Here is a 21,317-nt window from a genome sequence, read left to right on the forward strand (position 1 = left end):
CATCCCCCTACGTAGGAATCTGTATAACACGAAAGTGAAACATGTCTTTACAGAGGTAGTTGATATTTTATTGTGCATTGTTTAAGGTTAACGTTCGATGACAAAGAGCGGACGAGGTGACTTCCCGGATCGCTGTCTAGTAGGTGAACGTGATTACGTGTACAGTCGACTCTCGTTAATACGAAGTTCACGGGGACAGCGAAAAACTTCGAATTAAGCGGAATTCCAATTAACCACAATGAACGAAGAATACATTTATTTCAAAGCAGTTTATGAGAAAAAATCTGTGATAGCCGTTTTCTTCTGTTTGCTGAATCTTGCAGCAGAAAGCAAGTCCTGCAGGCTGTATATGTGCCCGAGTGCTTCCTCAGCGTTGCTCTCAGCAGTGAAAAACTGCTGTGCGAGGGCAAGGCCTTTGGCTACATAAGCAGCCCGCGGTAGTGGCTCACTTGCGGCGTCGTCACCGTCAACCTAAGTTTCGTGACTAGGCTCGCTGGGCCGAACCATCTCCGCAATCTCAGCGTCCAACAGTGCACCGCACGTTTCTACCGAACTGTCAGTGGCAATGTAATCCTTGAAAGGGACGTTGCCGAGAGCTGGCAGGAGACCATCAACGTCAAGCTCACTTGTGTCTTCTTCCCCCACTGTACAAGACGCATCATCATCTGCACCACTTGGAATGAAGCCGCACGCCCTAAAGCAGTTCGTAATGGTTTCATCCCATGCTCGCGCCAGCATATGAATAGCACTGATAAAGCTCACCTCATACTGACTTGCACTGTCCATACACAAAAGCAACCGCTCAAGAAGATGCTTCATGTACAGTACTTTCACGTTTTTGATGATCCCCTGGTCTAGTGGTTGTAACACCGATGTAGTGTTCGCTGGAAGGTAGGCGACACGTATTGCACTCAAGGGCGGCACATTCATGTGTGCACTGCATTGGTCCACAAGGAGCAATACATTGCATTTAGATAACGCGAACTTGCGATCCAATTTTGTCAGCCAATCCTTGAATAGGTCTGCGGTCATCCACGCTTTCCTGTTAGACGCGTAGTCGACTGGCAGCGTTTTCACGCCCTTGAAACATCTAGGATTAGCAGCTTTGCCTATCACAAGCAGGCGACATCGCTCAGTGCTTGTCATGTTCGCCGCTATCAGCACCGACACTCTTCTTTGCTACGCTTCCCTCCAGCACAGTCATCGTCCTTAAAGGTCAGCGTTTTCTCGGGCAACATTCTGTAAAAAAGTGCTGTCTCGTTGGCACTGAAGATATCTTCCGGCCGATATACTCCCAAGTATTTACAAAGCTGATTTTCCCTCCACGTATCACATGTTTCAGCGTTGATGGCAGCCTTTTCCCCGTTAACGCTTTTAAACACCATATCCTGGCGCTGCTTGAACCGTGTGAGCCACCCATCGGACGAAGCAAAGTTCTCGATTCCTAGCATAATCACAAGCGATGACGCTTTCGCTGTAACGATATCACCGCTGAGAGGAAGTCTGTTGCTTCGAGCCTCCCGAATCCAGATGAGCAGCGCTTGCTCTAACTCCGGGTGGGCGCCGGTGCGCATTCTCTTGCGAGACATCTTGAACTGGTCATTTTCGAATGCGAACCGAGCGCTTGCTCTTCAGAATGTTAGACAGGGTACTAGGCTTGATGCCGTATTTCTGCGCAATATCTTGCTTGGCGGTTGCTCCTTGTTCAACTTCTTTCAAAACTTTGACTTTCATCGCCATGTCAAGCGTCTGATAAGGCTCGCGAGTTGCCATAGTAAATGCACGTGGATTTTTGTCGCACATGGAAACGCTGAGTCCGCACACGACCGTAACGAGATCAACAATGAGGCCCGGAACCGGAACCGCCGAAGCAGACGCTTCTTGATCTGGGGCGCTGCATGCAACTGCGATGCCATCAGCTGACGCTTTGAGCTGCGGCGCTGTGGTCAACTGCGATGCCCTTGGGTGCCGGTCGGACACGCATTGTTGTTTAGCACTTCGAAAATAGAAAATTTAACAAACATTACGATTTCCTCCGGGAATTCGATTGAAAATAAATTCGAATTAGGGGGGACGCGGGTCTTAGAATGGTGAAAAATGGCCAAAATGTCGATTTTGAGAAAATGCGATATTTGAAATTTTTAGACCTATAAGCACGTGTCCTCAAATTGTGAACACTGAATTCAATTAGTAAATGGATTAAAATTGATTATGAAGTCGCCACGGTAGCCGCAAAACAACCCACGGCAGATTAAATTCGCTCAAACTTCCCGCGCGCGCCACCGGCGAGGCAGTCGGCCGATCGCCGCCATCTTGGGCTTGTTTTGAAGCTGATTCTTTTGTGCGCATTTTGCCACCCTTCAAAATGGCGTCACTTAAACAGAACGGCTGCCCTTGCCCCTTTTCCGGAGCCCCCCTTCCAGGCCGCTGATTAGCCGGAGCGCGCGCGCACTAGGCGAGCCCCCTGTTCCTCACTTTCCATTGGCTGATGCGGCCAAAGTTGCCCGCGATTTTTTTTGTATATTGTTCATCGGCCGCCGGTTCCCTTTCGCGCACGTTGTTCATCTGCTTCTCGCACGTGCCTGCTTGTGCTACGCGACCGACACACCGACTTTCCGTCTTTTGCCGGCATGATTGGAGACGCTCGCCTAAAGAAGAAGACGCGCCAAGCGTACGGCAAGGAACGGAGGCGCCCGTAGAAATCCCGCCAGAAGAAAGCAGCCGACAACTTGCAGCCGATTTCGCCCGATGTCGCCGAAGCGGCGCATTCCAATGACGGCGTGCAGCCGCGGCCGCTTGTGTCTGAAGTGGTGCACTCTCCTGCGCCTTGCAGCAGCACTTCATCGGATTGTGTCGTCGTCAGATCGTCATCTTGCACTTCCAGCAGCATTCTAGACCGCATTGAGACGGCGTTTTATTCAGCGGACGAGTTTGCTGAGTGCGCAAGAAATGCAGCGGGCTTGAAGGCATCACTCGCATCGCAGTGCGCGATGGAACGTAAGTTCGAGTTACTAGATATTGATCTGGAGGATGGTGGCAAAGAAAACGGGACAGAATTTATTATTGTTGATCTGGCGGCAATACGCTCGTTATTTGGACTTGTCGCGTGCCCAAAATGCGGTGAAAGAAGCGTCACTATTTCAAAGGCCAAGAAAGAGTACGGGCTGTGTTTAAAGCTCATAGTCACGTGCGGCAGTTGTGACTTTCGCGAAGAGCATTTTTCGTCCCCACGTATAGCCGACGAGACCGACGCAAAATAAGGCCGTTTTAAGTTAATATGCGTGCCATGAAGGCCATCAACAGTATCGGCAAGGGGGCAACGGCTATGTCGGACTTCTTCGCTGGGATGAATATTTCGCATCGAGGGCTTCACCACAAGAGTTACCAAAGCCACATGAATATTGCCACTTACTTCTAGTAGTGGGTCGTATGCCAAGGTGAAGGCACGCACCACAGAGAAGAAAGAAGTGCGCGTGGACCCCCGCTCTGGCAAACAAGCCCAATCGACGCGCTTGGTTAGAGCCCTGTTGCTCTGACATCAATAAACCTTGTCGACACCCCCTGGAGCGACGTGACAATTGGTGGAGGTGCGGGGTAGCCCCTCACAGATGTTTCAGACCCCTCCTGGAAGCGGCACCACAAGCCTAGTGCGAGTCCACACTACCGTTCATCGGACAAGCCGCAGGATCAGGGGATTGCCACCCGAAGCTGACCCTACAGTTCACACAAGTATGATGAGCACGTCCATTCAAACCACTCTAACAGGTACGGGAAACCCCCCGGTGACTCGGTACACCCTCGAAACTCCACAGGTTCCGACACCGTTTCATGGCACCGAGCTCGAAGACGTCGAAGACTGGTTGGTCGACTTCGAACGCGTGGCTGCTTTGAACGACTGGAACGACGCGGCCAAACTACGGCGTGTTTACTTCTATTTGGAGGATGGAGCACGTACCTGGTACATGAATCACGAGGAACAGATGACATCGTGGCCCGAATTCCGCCGCCGGCTGTTGGACACTTACAGAAGTGCTGATCGCCACGAACGAGCGGAGCGAGCGATCCAGGCCCGCATCCAGATGCCCAACGAAACTGTCATGACCTATGTGGAAGATATGACGCGTCTGTTCCGACGGGCTGATCCAAGTATGACAGAAGAGAAGAAGTTGCGTCACCTGATGCGGGGAGTTAAGGAGCAGCTTTTCGCTGGCCTTGTACGGAGCCCTCCGAACACGGTCGCCGAGTTTTTGTCTGAAGCCGTCACGATGGAAAAGATGCTTCAGCATCGATCCACCCTGTATGAGCGGCAAGTGAACACGTCCACTGCTCAAGTTCTGACGACATTTGGGAGCAACACCGAGTGTCTGCGCGACCTTATCCACTCTATAGTACGTGAGGAGCTGCAAAAGGCTGCCACACCACCACTACCTACGGTGAGTTCTATTGCAAGTATTGTCAAGGACGAGCCGCATCATGCCTTGCGTGACCCTGTGAGTCTGGATAACGCCACACCCACCCCGGCTGACTACTACCGTGCGACTTATGCGGAAGCCTTGAAGCGCCCAGCTTCCTCTTCCCCGCTGTTTGTTCAGGCACCTCCTACAGTTTCACTTCAGTCGGCGCAGCCTCTACGGTACTACGAGAACACACGCACGCCCCCACCCCTCGTTTACGCCAACCCTGTGCATCTTGCGGAACAACCAGCACACTACCTTGACGACAGACGTGCTTCGCCTCGGAAATCTGATGTTTGGCGCACTCCTGATCGCCGACCTTTGTGCTTCCACTGCGGTGAAGCGGACCATTTGTACCGCCAGTATCCATACCGGCGCCTCGGGCTGCGCGGCTTTTCAGTATATTCAGCGCCTCCTCGGTATGGCCAGCGACCCCGGGACATTGAGGATTACCTGGCTCAACAGCGCATGCCACCGCCTTCTGGACGGCAGCCACGCTCACCGTCGCCGAAGCGCTTTTCATCTTCGCCACAGCGCCAGGTTGGCGCACGGTCCCCCAGTCCCCGCCGGGAAAACTAACGCAAGCGACCCTTGGAGGCGAGGTCGCTGGCAGTCGACGTGCTGAAGACCTCCGATCGACGCTAACAGTAAAGGGTGTGGATTCGACTGAGCGATATGTGCGGCTTTCTCTGGATATACCGGTGCTGATAGACGGCTATGCAGTAGGTGCTTTAGTTGATACCGGGGCTGACTATTCTATACTAAGCGGGAAAATGACCAGACTACTTAAGAAGGTAATCACGCCCTGGCATGGCTCTGCGATTCGAACGGCTGGTGGCCACACCGTCTCTCCGCTTGGAACCTGCACGAGTAGAGTTCGGGTCTGCGGTTATACTTTTGTAGCAAGTTTCCTTGTGCTCCGTGAATGTTCACGCGACGTTATTCTTGGTGTTGACTTCCTGCAGGAGTATGGAGCCGTCATTGACCTTCAAGAGAATCGCATCACCTTCTCAGCCGACCGAGGGATCGACAAGCAGGACGACCAACAACGTGCCGACATTCTTCGTGTTTCTGCTGAAAGTATAACGCTTCCTCCAAGAGCCAGTGTTATTGTCGACGTCACATGCTGTGGATTGCGAAATGGTGAAGCGATTGCAGAAAGTAATTTTGAACACCTGCTGACTCAAGGTGTTTGTGTGGCTAGGAGTATCATACAGCTACGTGATGGCCGATCTCAACTGCTCGTTACAAATTGCAGTAACGAACACCGACACCTTTTCCGTGGCACTTCGTTAGCCTTTGCAGATGAATTAGGTACCGTTCCCATCTGCTTCTCGTCGGACGCCGTGGAGGCCGCCGATACGTCTCTAAACAATATAGATATTAATTCTAACCTCACACCAGAAAACCAGACAGCACTGCGAAAACTCTTGCTTGAATTCAAGTCATGCTTCGCTACTTCCTCTAAGGTGCGCCAGACTTCGATCACTAGGCACAGAATCATCACTTACGAAGACGCCCGCCCAGTACACCAACAGCCTTACCGTGTGTCAGCGAAGGAACGAGAAGCCATTCGTACGCAAGTTCGAGAAATGCTTGACGACGGCATCATTGAGCCTTCCAACAGTGCGTGGTCCTCTCCGGTCGTCCTGGTCAAGAAGAAAGACGGAACGCTACGTTTTTGCGTCGATTACCGGAAGCTGAACAGCGTGACTAAAAAGGACGTGTACCCGCTGCCACGCATCGACGACTCGTTAGACAGATTACGCCGCGCCCACTATTTTTCCTCTTTGGATTTAAAAAGCGGGTACTGGCAGATCGAGGTTGACGAGCGAGATCGCGAGAAAACGGCCTTTGTTATCCCTGATGGCCTGTATGAATTTCGTGTCCTTCCTTTTGGTTTGTGCTCAGCGCCCGCAACCTTCCAGCGAATGATGGACACTGTGCTTACTGGTCTGAAGTGGCAAACTTGCCTCGTATACCTTGATGATGATGTCGTTTTTTCTGAAACCTTCCAGCAACATCTTCATCGCCTCAGGAGTGTGCTACAGGCTATTCAATCAGCAGATCTTACACTCAAACCGCAGAAGTGTCACTTTGGTTATGAAGAGCTCAAATTCCTTGGCCATGTAGTCAACGCGAAAGGAGTCCGACCCGACCCCGACAAACTTGCCGCTGTAGCCACGTTTCCGCATCCTACAGACAAAAAGACTGTTCGGCGCTTTCTGGGCTTGTCCGCCTACTATCGACGATTTATTAAAGGGTTTTCGAAGATAGCGGAACCCTTGACTCGCCTTACACGCGACGACACACCGTTTGTATGGGCTACCGAACAACAGGCTGCTTTTGCCGAGCTACGACAGCGGATGCAGTCAGCCCCTGTTCTTGCGCATTTTGACGATGATGCTGACACAGAGGTGCACACTGACGCCAGTAACATCGGCCTCGGCGCAGTGCTCGTCCAACATCAACACGGCAAAGAACGAGTCATTGCCTATGCCAGCCGCTCACTGTCCCGTACCGAGGTGAATTACACGACCACAGAGAAAGAGTGTCTCGCAGTAGTGTGGGCGATCACCAAGTTTCGCCCGTACCTCTATGGTCGTCCATTTAAAGTGGTGACGGACCACCATGCCCTCTGCTGGTTGGTAAACATTCGTGATCCCTCTGGACGACTGGCCCGATGGAGCTTGCGTCTACAGGAATTTGATGTTACCATCGTATATAAGTCTGGACGGAAGCATGAAGACGCTGATACGCTGTCGCGTGCACCCATACCTTTAGTCAATCAAGAAGAAGACGACGATGACGGTTTCCTGGGCGCCCTTAGCTCATCTGACTTGAGCAGACGCCAGCGAGAGGATGAAGAGATTCGACCGCTCATCGACTATCTGGAGGGTCATAGCGCCGTTATACCTCGCCATCTATTTCGTGTCATGATGTCTTTCTGCCTCCGAGGTAATGTCCTGTACAAAAAAAAACGCCCGTTCTATTAGCTGCGCTTACCTCCTCGTCGTTCCGAAGGACATGCGGGACGAAGTCCTCTCCGCGTGCCATGACGAGCCCACATCTGGTCATCTAGGTTACTCGCGAACGCTCGCCAGAGTAAGTGAGGCGTACTACTGGCCCGGACTTTCGGCAAGCGTGAAGCAGTACGTTAAAAGCTGTCGTGAATGCCAGCGTCGAAAGTCGCCACCAAGCAAGCCGGCTGGATTACTTCAGCCAATTGATCCACCCCACAAGCCATTTGACCAAGTCGGCATGGACATTTCCGGCCCATTTCCTTTATCGTCCGACGGCAACAAATGGGTCATTGTTGCAACTGACTATTTGACCCGCTATGCTGAGACACAGGCGATACCACGAACCACGGCTTCTGAGGTAGCACAGTTCTTCATGTGCCACATTGTTCTGCGCCACGGTGCTCCATCTACAGTGATAACCGACAGAGGAACAGCGTTCACTGCACAGCTTATTGATGAAGTTTTTCGGCTAAGTAACACTAGGCATCGAACGACGACTGCTTATCATCCGCAGAGCAACGGCTTAACCGAGCGACTAAATAAGACAGTCACAAACATGATCTCCATGTACATCGACGTCCAACACAAAACATGGGATCGCATTTTGCCTTATGTGACGTTCGCTTATAACACCGCCGTTCAAGAAACAACCCGATTTACACCGTTTCGCCTTCTCTACGGCCGCGAAGTTCAGACGATGCTGGATGCGATGCTTCCTTATGAAGGCGCTGATCGATTAACAACTGACGCAGAAGAATTTGCAGAGCGTGTCGAGGAAACGCGCCAGCTCGCCCGGCTACACATTGGTCAGCAGCAACAGGTCGATGCACGACGTTACAATATGCGTCACAATGACGTATCTTACAGTCCGGGAGACCAAGTTTGAGTTTGGACCCCTGTTTGACGCCGTGGCCTCTCCGAAAAGTTGCTCAGCAGATACTTCGGTCCGTATAAAGTAATACGCCGCGTGAGCGACGTAAACTACGAAGTGGTTCCGGATGCTACGTCGTCACGATGGGCACAACGAAAACAACCGACCTCTGACATAGTTCTCGCGGTGCGCATGAAGCCCTATTTTGCGTGTTCCTAAAAGACCACTTTTTCTGTGTTTTTTTTTATTTGTGCTCTGACAATTGCCTCATCATTGGTGAACTTATCGCGTCTAACATTTGATCATTGGTGCCCTTTTTCATTGTTTAGCCTACTTTGTTTTGGTTTCGGGACGATGCTCTTTCTTTTTTTTTGTTGAGGAGGAATATTGCCACCTACTTCTAGTAGTGGGTCATATGCCAAGGTGAAGGCACACACCACAGAGAAGAAAGAAGTGCGCGTGGACCCCCGCTCTGGTAAACAAGCCCAACCGACGCGCTTGGTTGGAGCCCTGTTGCTCGGACATCAATAAACCTTGTCGACACCCCCTGGAGCGACGTGACAATATAATGCTAGAAGCCTGCTGTGCAACTGCTGCCGAATGCGAAGTGGCGAGCGTTGCTCGCATCGAGGAGCTCTATGCGGAGTTCGGCAACACGCCCGGAAACGTCGACGTCATTTATGACGGCACCTGGCTTACGCGTGGACATAGCTTGCATATATGTGTTGGCTGCATTGTTGAAGTGTATAGTGGCCTCGTGATAGACCATATCGTGCTATCGAACTTTTGCCTGGCTTGCACCACAGGACCCAAGGAAGGAGAAGCAGGACATTCTGCCTGGCTCATTCAGCATGCCCCTTTGTGCCAGAAGAATGTTGATTGTAATGCTGGCCAGATGGAAGTGGAGGCAGCACTACGCTTGTTTGAGCAGTCACTTGAAAAGCACAAGCTTCGTTATACGACAATGCTGTCGGACGGCGACAGCAGGACATTCCATGCACTCACAGAAAAAGAGGTGTACGGCTTCATAAAGGTGGCCAAAAAGGACTGCATAAATCATGTACACAAGCGTATGGGAGCTGCCTTTCGTACCCTTGTAGAGTAAAAAAAAGCTCAAAGTGGCTCACTTGGTGGAAAGGGCAGACTTACGCAACAAAAGATAAAGAAGATCACCTCATACTATGGCTACGCATTGAGAAGCCACAGGAACGATGTTCCAGGTATGCAGAAGGGTGTTTTAGCAACTTTCAACCACATGTCTTTAACTGACGAGGCACCAAAGCATGACCTTTGCCCTAAAGGCCCTGAATCCTGGTGCGAATTTCAGAGAGCTCTTGCGAAAAATGAGAAGCCACCACTACGCAAGGACAGCCTGCCTGATTTCGTAACTGAGGCATTGGAGCCTGTGTTTAGGCAGCTGAGCGACAATGCCCTCTTGGAAAGGTGCAGCGATGGGATCACCCAGAACTCAAGTGAGAGCCTGCACACTATGATTTGGCAGCACGCCCCCAAAACTCAGCATGCATTCTTGCAGAGCATTGAAAGGGCAGTTGTCGAAGCCATCAGCCGCTTCAACCAAGGCATATCCAAGAGCAACGTGGAAATTGCCGAGAAGCTGGGCTACAGCACTGGCAATAACTTGGTGCGTCGCAGCCTTGAGAAAGACAAGGGCAGGCTGCAAAAATCGCAAAGAGAGCATCTCGACAGCAGTTCAATAAAGGAAAGACTTTCAAAGCGTCACAAGCCAGCAGGGGACTCTGCTTACAGCCACGGTCTGCTGTAAACAGTCATGATGGCAAATAGTGAGAAATTTTGCAAAAATAAATATTCTTGGTTTTATACCTAAACATTGCGTAAATCTACTGTCTGTCCAAGGACAGCATTATTACTTGATTTTTTTGTGTTCCTTCAAGGCACTGAAACGACCACAAAGTAAAAAAAAATAATTCTCATGCTGAGTCAATGACTATTTTATAGTTCTAGAACAAGCTGTGAGTAGTATTCTGGGTGGGTACAGTGAAATTTAGCATGTCCATTTATCCTATAATATAGAGCTACAGAATCATGTCATTAATATTGCTGTAGCTTCACTTTAGCAAAAGTTAAAGTTGCTAGAAACTTCAAACGCATTTTTCTCAGTTCGATGTTTTTGCACATTGCACTCGGCTTTACGGGGGTTTTTCCTATGTTAAACTTGAGTGAATGCGACAAAGTTGGTATCATTTTATTCGTCTTGACATGATCTAGGGGGTGATACTATTTCTATTTCTCTAGCATCACTTCAAAAATTACCATTGAAGGTTTTAGTGAGAAAAATTTATTGTAGTATATTGACCATAAGTGTTCGTCTGTTTTCTTGCTTATAAAATGCCTTCAAATGGATAAAGATAGCATCACCCCCTACAGCAAGACTCCAGCATTGGGATTATGCATTCACTTTTTGGATTTAGCAAGAATAAATTGCCAAGAAGTCCCGTAAGAAGTACACAATTAATTAAGAGTCAGGCCTTCATATATTCTAAACCACTTGAAATATTAAGAAACAAATTAGAGTCTTGAAATCAGCATGAAAAACTAGCTTAGATAGTGAAGTTTGGTTAAGATTGAGCAAAAAATTAAAAAAAAAATTTTAGAACTCACGCCCCCCTTGACCGAAATTTCAGACTTCTAGCTTCATATTACCGAGAATTTCTTCCTGTTGAACTGCATGCAAAACTGATGGGACCCCCACTCCACTTCCAATTAACTGATAATTCCAATTAAGCGACTTCGAATTATCGGAAGTCGACTGTACAAGTCAGCCCAATGAAGGAGCTCGATACCGTATTTTCGCGCGTATAACCCGCACCAAAAACCCAAAAATTTCAGTGGCAAAGTGAAGGTGCGGATAATACGCGGGGTTTTTCCTATAGTGCTGCTTCACAGCAATGCGTGTTGTGCTGTGAAGCCCCTTAACAGTGTAGCGAAGGCTACGGAGGCGGTTTTCGCAAATTCGTGTTGCTCCGCAAGTAGCACGGCAGCTTGCGGCTGATTTCGGTTTCGCTTGCTTGCATCCTTGAAGCGTTTAGAAAAACATTTGGGGAGAGACAATTCGATTGTTCAGTGTAAAATCTCATTGTCACACCACAAGTATATTTTTTGGAGATTCACGGCCGCTCGGTGACCCTCCACATGTCCCTACATCACGGACGCCACGTTTGCTTTTGGAAAGGGCTTGCCGAAAAGATGGTGCTGTTTAAGAAAGTACCATAATAAATAAAGTAAGTTCCATAATAAACAAAGCAGTATTTATTTCAGCAAGGCAAATGAGATGTTATAGTGCCTATAGAGATATTATCAGTAAATTAATGTACTACTTTTTAACGCGGTAGCAGGCATGCATTTCAGTTCTGTTGTTTCCAGGGTGCTGATACAGTGTACTAGAAGGGGTAGTGCTGTCAAGTTGTCGCCGAGTGTGAGCGCTCTTTACCTCGCTGATACCGCTAGTTCTCCACATCTCGACCCGTTCACCAAGCCTAAGTCGATCTGTTCTGTCACCATGAGTAGCGTACGGCGGCAGGCCTTCACGGCACAGCAAAAGCTTAAGATCATCGCCGTCACCGAGGATTTGGAAATCGCGAAGCGGGAAGACGGCACGATGTGGACGAGTCCTGCATGCGACTGTGGAGAAAGAAGAAAGAGAGCCTACAAGCCGCGCACCGCGACCGTAGGTCATTTCGCGGCCCCAAGACCGGTGCCTACCAAGAGCTGGAGGCGGAGCTAGTAAATTTCATCGAAGATGTGAGAAGCAGGGGTCACGCCATATCGACCGAGATGGTCCAAGTGGAAGCGTGGTGACTTTCGAGGGAGCTAGGCCTACCTCACGAGTTCCGTGCGAGCCGCTGATGGCTGCACCGCTTCATGAAGCGGCAAGGGCTCTCAATCAGACGGCGGACTACAATATGTCAACGCTTGCCGGCTTCTTATGAGGAGAAGCTGCTCAAGTACCAGAGATATGTAATTGGCCTGCGAAAGCAGCACAATTACGTATCTGCGACCGTACGCAACTGCGACCGTACGTCATCTTGAAAAGGAAAACTCTACCAGAGGTTCATTTGCCTGCCAGTGTGGTGGTGCCCGCACACGAGAACGCATGGATGAACAGTGACTCGTTCGTAGACTGGATCAAGACGGTATGGGAGAAGAGGCCCGGTGCGATGCTCGCAAAGAGGTCCATGCTCGTTCTTGACTCGTTCCGCGGCCACACAACTGAGGAAGTGAAGGACCGCCTTTCACGCAACGGCACCGACTTAGTTGTTATACCCGGTGGAATGACGTCAATGTTGCAGCCTCTAGATGTGTCGCTTAAGGGGGGATGCGGCCTTTGAAAACCGAAAAATCGCGCAAAAGTCGATTTTTGGCAAACCACATATTCGGGGAGTATGTGTCATAAACTACCTTTTCTGTAAATATGAACGTCTAATTCGTCGCGAAACCATTTGAAATAAAGTTTAGAACATGCCGCGGCGGCCCTCGAGCGGCGCGCGAGCGCTCAAAATACCCCAACTTGGCGTGATCGCAGTTTCTCGACCGCTCGACGGAGCGCCGCCATTTTGGTGTTGTTTTGTTTGTGAATTCTTGCTCTTTCCCCGCCACCTGCGTCGCCGGCGGCAGCGCAGGAGAGGAGCAAGCCGCTCATGATTGGAGGGCTCGCGAGAGCTTTCAAGTTTCCCGCGGCTGAGGCGCGCAGCTGGGATTGGGCGAAGCGCGCGCTCCCCAAGGACGCAGGGGAGCCCGCGACTGCCATTGGCTGCTGCGCGCGATGACATAGCGCTCTTGCGCATAATGCGGCCGATGCGGCCGCTCGTCTGCTGCTCCTCCGTCCGGCGTCTTTGTGTTCCGCTCGCTTCCGTGTATCGTTGCAGCCGTTCGCATACTCTCCACGTTTCAACTGTCTTCGAAACGATTTTCAACCGTCTTTACGAGACGATTTTCAACCGTCTATACGAGACCGTTGTTGTGTTCGCTCACGATGCACCCAACGAAAAAGAAGACGCTACAATCGTTCGGTGCAAGGAAGCGAGCTATGAAGCTTGTCCGCGCGGCGAGGCTCTCCGCTCGCACGTGCGCCGACGGTGATCGCGCCGACGGTACCTGTGGGGCAGCTTCTGCTTCATCTACGCAAGAGAGTGGTCGCATCGACGCGCCTAGCAACGGGACTCCTGCTCCGCCGGTGCAAGAATTTGTCGTTACAAGTGCGCCTGGTGTCTCGTGCTCATCGACAGTGGCTTCCGCATCTTCTCTTTCATCGGCCTCGAGTGCGATCGCGTCGTCAACTGTACATTTGCGAACAAGTTTCCTGACGTGCGAGGAGAAAGAGGCGGCGGATCAACAACGCGCTGCTGTGCAAAGAGAACTTGGCGCTATGCCAGCGACGGAGTGGAAATTTCAGGCAATGGAGCGCGATCATGAAGCTGCCACCGCTACAAGTGAAGGCGAAAAATTTTTCCTTGTGCAAATGGATGCCCTAGACAACCTGCTATCTCGGACCCCGTGCCACCGGTGCATCGCGATTGGGGTGAAGGTACGAGGAGGCACCCAACTTGGACTTGCTGCAAAGCTTGAGCTAGTATGCTTGCATTGTGGAGTAGTTTCAAGCTCATGGAGTTCATCTCGTCAGGATGACACAAAGGCCTTTGATGTGAATGTAAGAGCCATTATGGCAACAAAACAAATAGGCAAGGGACAAACAGCTCTCAACGACTTTTGGGCAGCGATGAACGTGTCCCATCGTGACCTCCATCACAAGACCTTTCAGAAGCACCTGAAGAAATTCAGGGAACCGCAGACACAATGCATAGAAAATTTCTATGCAGAATCTGCTTCTGCTGTAAAAGCCACTTACAAAGAAATGGATCAATATTTCACCAGGGATATAACAGTTTGTTATGATAGAACATGGCACAAGCGTGGGCACACATCCCATATTGGAGTCGGGGCAATTATCGAATACCATACGGGCCTTATCTTGGACGCCGTTGTTCTGTCTAATCAGTGCCTTGGTTGCCAAGTAGGGCCAAAGCCTGGAGACGCAGACTATGCATGCTGGCTGGAGAATCATGTGTGCCAGAAAAACACCGACTCTAAATCAGGGAGAATGGAGGTTGAGGCAGCTATCATTCTCTTTTCACGCTCACTGTCGAAGCACAACCTCCGTTACACAACGCTCGTGTCTGATGGAGATAGTGCCACCTTCTCTGCCCTTGTACAAGAAAATGTTTATGGACTGGTCCCCATTTCAAAAGAGGAATGCCTGAACCACGTTCAGAAGAGGATGGGGACTGCACTTCGTAGCCTTGTGCAGAAAAGTGACAAGGCTTTGGGAGGGAAGGGCAGGCTGACAAAGGCCCTCATCGACAAGTTGACAGATTATTATGGCTGGGCCCTACGGAACAATTCCGATGATGTGGCTGCAATGCGGTGGGCAGTGATGGCATCGTACCACCATGTGACGTCGACGGATGAGGAGCCGCACCACGACTTGTGCCCAGAGGGTGCAGACTCCTGGTGTCGTCACAATGCCAGCAAGATTACCGGTGTTCCACCTCCGAAGCATTCGTACAAGCTGCCACGCTATGTTGCAGATGCACTTCTACCCATTTATGAGAGGCTCTCACAGGCTTCTCTTCTGCAACGCTGCCTGGGAGCAAAGACGCAGAATGCATCCGAGTCCTTTCACTCTGTGCTGTGGTCCCTCATGCCCAAAGAGCAGCATGCGTCACTGATTGCTGTGGAGACAGCACTGCATGATGCAGTGCTAAGATACAATGCTGGCTGCTACAGGGCCACCCAAGAGCTAGCTTCATCAATGGGGCTAACACCTGGCCACCTGGCCATTCAATGAGCAGCCGAGAAAGATTCTCTGCGCTTGAAAAAGACTAAGAAGCAATCCCTAGAGGAGATGGAAAGGCGGCAAGGAAAGAGAGTGCCAAAGGACACCTCCAGTTACGCTGCAGGTTCATTTTAGAACTGCCTATGTGCTCAAAACTTTCAAACGTCGTTTTCTCAAAATAACTTTTTTGGCTAGTGAGGCTGCTTATTCCAGCCATATCTCTGGAACCACTCATTGGATTTCCATAAGTCTTTTTTATTATGTACATGAATAAATTTCTGAGGGGGTGACAAGCTCATTTTTTCAATATATTGTCTGTGTTATTTATTATATTTAATCAAAATTTGATTGATAATATCCTAATCATGAACACAAAGTTTGATGGTCTGCTAAAACTTTTCAGCAAGGAAATTCAAAAAAAGGGCTCTGTTACCCCCTGGAGTATCAATCTGGGAATCATCATAGTTAATTTCACAGTTCCAGCACCTTTTGAAAGTTCTCCAGACCTGGAATAAGAGAACCATGTGCACTACCCTGATATTCTGCTGTAACTTGAAAACCAGTGAACATAACTTGATGAAATTTTGTAGTTCTTCTAATGCTTTTGCTATAAGTTTATCCTGAAAATTTCATTAAGATATCTCAATAAACAAAAAAGTTGGTATCCGATGGTAGCCTTAACAAGCCCTTCAAAGCGCATAACAAGCGCTATCACGCCGAGTGGATGGCCGAAGGCTGCTACGACTTGACGCCGACAGGACGAGTCCGAAGGCCTGATATTGCCCTATTCTGCAAGTGGATTGTCGAGGCATGGAAGGCCATTCCAGGTGAGATGGTGCGAAAAAGTTTCAAGAAATGCTGCATCACAAACAACATGAATGGAATCGAAGATGACCTTGTGCATAATAGTGAGGACTGCAGCTCAAGTGATAGCTCTAGCGAGAGCAGCGACAGTGAGTGAATTGTGACTGGCCTTGCAGCCAGCGTATTCTGCTTGCTAAATAAAGCTTTTTCTGTCTACATATGTGCTATGTTGCTTGAGCAGTAGCTTTTGTACAGCCTTTCCTGTATATCAAATGTGAGGGCAATACGCGAGGATTTTTTTTTTCATTCTCGGTGAGCTGAAAGAGGGGGTGTGGATTATATGCAGGGGCGGGTTATACGCGTAAAAATACGGTATTCTTCAGAGTGCGTGCACCGGCTATGTAGGCAGCAATAGCGGCGTGTAAGCGCTCATTTACGCTACGGCCTCCCAGGATCACACAAAGCATCGTGAAGTGGCGACAGTTGGTGAGAAGAGAAACAAATCGCTAAGTCATGTTAAGAACGGCAAGCAGCTCGGAAGTTGCTGCGCACACCTAAAGCAGAAACCGCACACGAATTGAGCATACACAGGACAAGCGCGGACTAACAACTGTCACAGCTGGACACTTAAAGTGTGCTGTTCAAACAGAAAGAAAGACGCATAAAATCAGTGCACAAGCATGCACAGGTCAAGCCTGAACAACTGTCACAATTCCTCCTTCGTCGTGTGTCGACAGGGCACTCCTTTTGCAAATGTGGTCGCGGCAGCGTGCGAAGTGGCCTTCGTCCTCCCCCGAATTACGAGTCTGATAAGCGCGCGAGCAGAAGAGACCATGCTCCGTTGATGCGGTGCTTCGTGGAGGCGACATCCTTTAGAGTGCAACCAGCGCGAGCCTGTTGTGCTATCTCACTACTGATAATGAAAACACGCTAAAGTTTCGAAGTTCTGAGGACTGTCAAACAGTGTATGGTGTATATAAGTGGCTTTCCATTAACCTACCCAGCCATGTACGCTTCGTGACGTAGTGGTTAGCGCTGCGCGCAGGGAATTGAAAAGTTGCTAGTTTTATTCGCACGACAAATGCTTTGCTTCTGGTTTATTTTTTTTGTAATCTCTTAGTATATAATTTTAAATGTTACTTTCGTGACGGATGTGCGTCAGCGAAGCCGTGGTGGACCGCGACACAAAACACTTTCGTGTTAAAATGCAGCTTTGAAGCGTTAAAAAACCATCAAACGATAAATGTTGGAGCCAGCACTTTGGCAAGGTGAAGAAAGCAGTAATTGTTCTAACAAAGACATGTCTCCTTGTTAAAAAACTGAGTGACAATTCCTGTTTTATCAAGTTAAATTTACAATATAACTCAGAGCACAAACACAAGTAGCTGCATGTCTACATAACGGTGCTTAATAAGGATGCCCTTGATGAAGGCGGAAATGTTGAAGGCCTGTGTGTTCAGATTTGTGTGCCCATTAAAGAACCCCAGGTGGTCGAAATTTCCGGAGCCCTCAACTACGGCCTCTCTCATTATCATATGGTGGTTTTGAGACGTCAAACCCCACATATCAATCAATAAGGATGTCCTACCTGACAGAATGGCTCAGGTTGAACATAAAAAGGTCATTGAGGCTTGACATCTTATATGGTCTGTAGAGCTCTACAAAGCCATCAACCTTCTCGTTGGTGGCCTCCAGTTTCATCACTTCCAAAAGGGACTTGCCATGGTACTTCAGCACTGTTTAAGAAAATGAGTGCAATATGTCAGGAAAAAGTTAATATGATCAAACTATGCCATTCATTATTCGGCAAAAATGAGCTGTTTAGGCCAAGCAAACATCTTCATTTCTCCCTGGATATCAAGCTGTGGCCGTACTTCTCTAACACAAGCAGCATGAAATAGACCAGGCACATAGAAATAGGCCAATGCCATCTATCAATAGGCAACTGTAGTTGAAGGTGAGGTCACTAAAGAGAAATACAATTTATTTTGTATTAGTATACAGCAGACTCTCAGTAAACAGAAATTTTTATAAAACTGCAGTGTAAATGGAACAACGGCATTTGATATGATTAGCTTCGTATTTGTATTTTGAGCAAGTGTTCATTTTTCAGAAAATGAAAACTTCTATTAAATGGAACATTTTTTACTAGTCCCTTCAGGCTGAGGTTTGGATGCACAATTTTGAAATGAGTCTTTGACACTTCGATTTTCTCTTTTAATAATGACTGATGGCAGAACTGAAGTTTCCATGAAATGATTGGTCAAACTAGATTTATTGATAGTTATGAACAGTGCAAAAACACATGGAACACAGAAAAAGAAAACCACACAGACACGGTTGCGGACTCACAACTCCAGCGTCCGTGTCTGTGTTGTTTTCTTTTTCTATGTTCTGTGTGTTTTTGCACCGTTCATAACTATGAACCAACACCAACTCGCCGAACTGTCAGGGCTATTAGATTTATAGTCTCTCTTTCGTGTCTTAATATTATGACATGCAAGAAATTTCACAAAAAAGGCAATGAAATATTTCAGGAGCCAGACAAATTTCTGTCCCTTCTGTTATGCTACAATACAAAACAGAAGCAGCAGGCTCAACTGTACCTTCTGTTATGTCACAATACAAAACAGAAGCAGCAGGCTGAACATGCAATAACTAACCTTCTTCAACAGCAAAAGGTAGAGACATGAGAACTTCTTCATCAAACCGGCAAGTGTAACTGAAAATGGAGAAAATTTTACTTGATAAAATGAGCAAATATCTTAAACTGAAAACCTGACCGCAGTGAAGATGAACAATGTAGCATGCTATATTGCACATGAAAGAGACATACAATAAGCTTACCTTGGTAAGAATGGATATTTCTGCTTTTAATTAACGTACTGTGATACTGCAAAAAAGTCTTACATTTCTTCGTAATATTATAATAAGTTTGATAATAATTAGAAAACATGGCTTTCATGTATGGGGGTTCTTTACGTTAGTCTACACCGACTGAGGCTTGCACTGAGGCAATGTGCCACATGGTGTTATATGCACAATGTGCAATCATGACTGAAAATTTCCAACTACCATATTAGTTACACAGTTGTGTTTAATCATGTGCAAAACATGCCACCTACTGCTTGGTAATTTTTGCAATATGGCAAGACCGCGTCAATTTCATATCAATCTCCTAAGATATCTGTTAGTTTGACAAAATGTGCCATTACACATCTCAGTCGCAAGGCAGCATCGGTTGGCGATATTGGTATTCGGTCAAAATCTTGTGAGGTTAAGCTTCCTAGTTATTGTACTGTGTAACTTCCAATGCAGCTCCAGTGGGAATCTCACACTTAGCTTTCCCGGGATTCTATGCAGTACATTCCAAGCAAAACTAGCTGATTAGCGTATTACCAGCAGTATTTATTTATTTTGTTTGTACATACAGTATACACAGTTTGGTTTGTATACACACGGGAGTCCAGTCTGAATCAATCAACACTTTCCCAATTGCCTGTCTATACACACCACTCCTCGTTTCAACCGAGAGTAATACAACTATTACAACACCATTTTGTATGAAGGATCACTTTTAGTGGCGAAGCTCCTTATGTGTAGTCTAAGCTTGTGACTAGTCACGCGTAACCGAGAGAAGAAGAGACGAGAAAAAAAGAAGGCAAAAGAAATGAGTGACCATTTCTCGTCTCATTTCCTACATGGCGTTACTCTGCCGCAACCCTCCGAAGTGCCGCTACTCTCCAATTGGCTGCTGTGCGCACTTTGCCAATGAGTGGCTCTCTCAGTCGCTGTAGTGGCAGATCATTGGTGAAGGATGGATGAAGCAGAGTGGCGGACGCGTTGAAGACGCTTGCGCTCGGCTTTCTCGGCTCACGTCTCGTCAGTGTTACCCACATGCTGTCTGCATAGCGCGCAAACGAGTGCCTCTCTCAGTCTCCTGAATAGTTGCCGTACGTCGTCGATCGTTAGTGGGTAATAAACAGAGCAGAGCGGCGGGTGCATTGAAGACGCTTGCGCTCGGTTTTCTTGGCTTGCGTCTCGTTGGTGTTACCCGCGCGCCATCTGCATTCTCGAACGCAATCAGACGCATGGCCGCATGCACGGACGGACAGACACACGGATGCTTCGCTCCACTCATCATCATTCACTCCATGAATATGCTGTGATTTTTTTCTCCTGTTCTATATATCAAGGTAAAAGAGGCTTTTTTTAATGACCCAATGTATTATTACTATTCGTCTAACAGCTTATGTGCATGTTATCTAAAAAGTGAGGACGTTCGCAAACAAAGTTATGCAATGCATGCCAGTTTGCACATGTAATTTCTGTTCATAAACAAATGTGAAAGAAAAGTAAGCAAGAACTAATGGGTTGCGGTGGCACAGTAGCCTGCCAGCTGGGATGGAATTATGCAAGTAGTAGTCCATCGTGAGATCCCAAAGTGCAAAGTTTTGCTCGTAAGGCCGGTACACCACGAGAAAAAGATTTATGGCATTCTGCTTGTCAGCATCTGCGTGCAAAGGGTGAAAAAAAAAGTACAAAATGTGTTGAATGGAAATCAAAAATAACAGATGGCATGCACTGGGGAAGTGTAACAAGCCTTTATAGGGTATTTTTCAACTTATTTGGCAATTATGCTCTATGAATACAAAACACAAACACTTAACAAGCTGAATGCAAAAGCGACCATCCAGGCAGCTCAATTGTTAGAACATCAAACACATTATCCAAAGACTGCGGGTTCGGTCCCTACCTGCAGCAAGCTGATTTTTCATCACCTTTTATCGATTTCTATTTACGTCATAATTACTATCATATAGTTAAGACCTAAAAATAATGTCTCCTATACATTTATTCAGCTTTGTGATCTGTTGATTTTGCTAAGTTGTGTCTTAACAAAGAAACAAGCCATCAATCAATACCCTGTTTCATTTTACTCGGCGCATCCTACTGTGCGTGAAGCTGTAAATAAAAAGGTGTTTTTGCCTGAGAATGTATTGCTGAGGTAGCGAGAGAGGGTCTGCATTATGTCCCTGGAATGTGAAGAAAGAGGTGCAATCTTGCGGTACGTCTTCACACGATGAACCAGCTGAGAACCACCATACTGCAAGGCCAGGGTGTCTCCATAGTCCTCATAGAGAACTTCTAACATGCTGCAAAACAGTGAAGTAGAATTATTACTCAAGATATGATGGATGAGGGTTAGAACTTGGCGAGAACTAAGAAATGCAAGTCATGCTGAAGTCAGGCCAGTGGTAGTATGATCAAAGATGTTCAGCCCTGGTAGCTCT

At 48.1% G+C, this 21,317-nt stretch overlaps 1 pseudogene; it reads right to left on the bottom strand.

Moving 5' to 3' along the window:
• Nucleotides 1-21,317, bottom strand: part of LOC119162243 (polyphosphoinositide phosphatase-like) — a 51,589-nt pseudogene that overhangs the window by 9,479 nt on the left and 20,793 nt on the right.

This window comes from Rhipicephalus microplus, chromosome X (genome assembly GCF_043290135.1).
Source record: "Rhipicephalus microplus isolate Deutch F79 chromosome X, USDA_Rmic, whole genome shotgun sequence".
NCBI classification, from domain to species: Eukaryota; Metazoa; Arthropoda; class Arachnida; order Ixodida; family Ixodidae; genus Rhipicephalus; species Rhipicephalus microplus.